The sequence below is a fragment of the Pteropus alecto genome, unplaced genomic scaffold (genome assembly GCF_000325575.1).
Source record: "Pteropus alecto unplaced genomic scaffold, ASM32557v1 scaffold182, whole genome shotgun sequence".
Lineage (NCBI taxonomy): Eukaryota > Metazoa > Chordata > Mammalia > Chiroptera > Pteropodidae > Pteropus > Pteropus alecto.
The window spans coordinates 5,675,358-5,677,711 of record NW_006433946.1 but is presented as its reverse complement, the minus strand read 5'-3'; positions in this window follow the sequence as shown (position 1 = coordinate 5,677,711).

Below are 2,354 nucleotides of genomic sequence, written 5' to 3'. Positions count from 1 at the left end.
TAATATAAATTATAGTAATTTTAGTGACAATGCCATAGAGTTATGTTTATTATATTACTGATTAAATGGAAATAAACAAATTGTTTTATTTTTAGTATGAAATTTTTATGCAATGATGGTCTATATTTGTTTCAGTTTATTTATTAATTGTCAAGACCTCTGAAGCTTCTCAGTAAGGCACAAAACCTAATTACAATTTTTATCTAGTTCTTAAAAAGAGGCCAATAACTCCCAGACAGTGCTAGACTCAGATCAGCAGGCTTTACGTTTTGTGTGCGCTGGTGCTCAAATGGCCAAGCCTGAAGGAAAAAGCCAATCTATAAATTGCACTTGGCTGACAGATGATGGTGGTTAAAGAAAAATTTTGGTTTGGTTTGTGAGGCTTTGAGTGTTTCTGATATCTGTATTTAGGTTCTTATTCATTCCAATTTTATCAAGCACCTACCAAGCATAAGGCATTTTAAGATATAAAAGACGTACAAGATATTTTATATATATATCCTTTTCATATTCGTAATGGTAACCACACACCGAAGAATCAGAACTGAAGTATATAACATGAAACAAGAAGAACCAGAGGGAAAACCCACAAAAGCAAACCAAAATAAACAGAAACACAAGGACAAGGAAGCAATGGAAACCCCGAGCTACCAGAAAGCAAAAGATAAATTGGCTATAAAAGGACCTCATACGTCAATAATCACCCTAAATGTAAATGGATTGAACTCACTAACAAAAAGGCACAGAGTTGCAGAATGGATCAAAAAACAAAGCCCAACCATTTGCTGTCTCCAGGAGACACATGTCAGCTCCAAAGACAAATATAGACTCAAAGTGAAAGGGTAGAAAATGATATTTCAAGCAAATGGCATTCAGAGAAAAGTGAGAGTAGTGGTACTAATGTCAGATGAAATAGACTTCAAAATCAAAATTGTAAAGAAAGATACTGAAGGACACTACATAATGATAAAGGGAATCATGCACCAAGAAGACATAACACGTGTTAATATCTATGCTTCCAATCAGGAAGCTCCAAAATATGTAAAGAAATTACTAACAGAACTAAAGAGAGAAACAGACCAAAATACTATCTTAGTAGGGGACTTAAAAACACCACTGTCAGATATGGACAGATCATCTAAACAGAAAATCAATAAGGAAATAATATCTTTACATAACACATTACACCAATTGGACATAATTGACATATACAGAGCCTTCCATTCCAAAACAGCTGCTTATACATTCTTCTCTAGTACACATGGAACATTCTCAAGAATCGGCTGCATACTGGGACACAGAGATAGCTTGATTAAATATAAGAGGGTTGAAATCATACCAACCATATTCTCTGATCATAATCCTTTGAAATTAGAGATCAACTGCAAAAAGAAATCAGGAAGAAACACAAATACACGGAGATTAAATAACGTGGTACTGAAGAATAACTGGGTCAGAGAAAAAATGAAAAGATCAAGAGATACAAAGAAATGAATGATAATAATAGTACTACATATCAAAACTTTTGAGACACAGCAAATCGGTCATAAGAGGAAAGTTCATATCATTATAGGCCTTTCTCCAAAAACAAGAATGAACCCAAATAAACAACCTAATACTTCATCTTAAAAAAAAAAAATAAAACTAGAAAAGGAAGAAGAAATGAAACCTAAAGTCATCAGAAGGAAAGAAAGAATCAAAATTAGAGCAGGAATAAATGAAATTGAAAACAAACAAACAAAAAGACAGAGAGAGAAACAGAGAAAAAATAAATACAACAAGGAGCTAGTTCTTTGAGAAGGTTAATAAAATTGACAAACCCCTGGCTAGACTCACTAAAGAAAAAAGAGAAAGGACACAAATAAACAAAATCAGGGATGAAAGAGGGGAAATACAACTGACATTGCAGAAATACAAAGGATCATACAAAAATACTATGAAGAACTGGATAACACCAAATTTAATAACTTAGAAGAAATGGACTAGTACGTAGAAAAATACAATCTTACTAGATTGAATCAAGAAGGACTGGAAAATCTAAAAGACCGAACAGCAGTATTGTTATTAATATAATCATCAAAAACCTACCAAAAAGTAAAATTCCAGGATCAGATGGCTTCACCAGTGAATTCTACCAAACATTCAAAGAAGATTTAATACCTATTTTCCTCAAACTCTTGGAAAAATTTTAAGAAGAGGCAATACTTCCCAACTCATTTTATGAGGCCAATATTACCCTGATAACAAAACCTGGTAAAGGTAACACAAAAGGAAACTACAGACCGATAACTCTCATGAACACAGATGCAAAAATCTACCGAACTGAATACAGCAACATATTAAAAAGATTATAT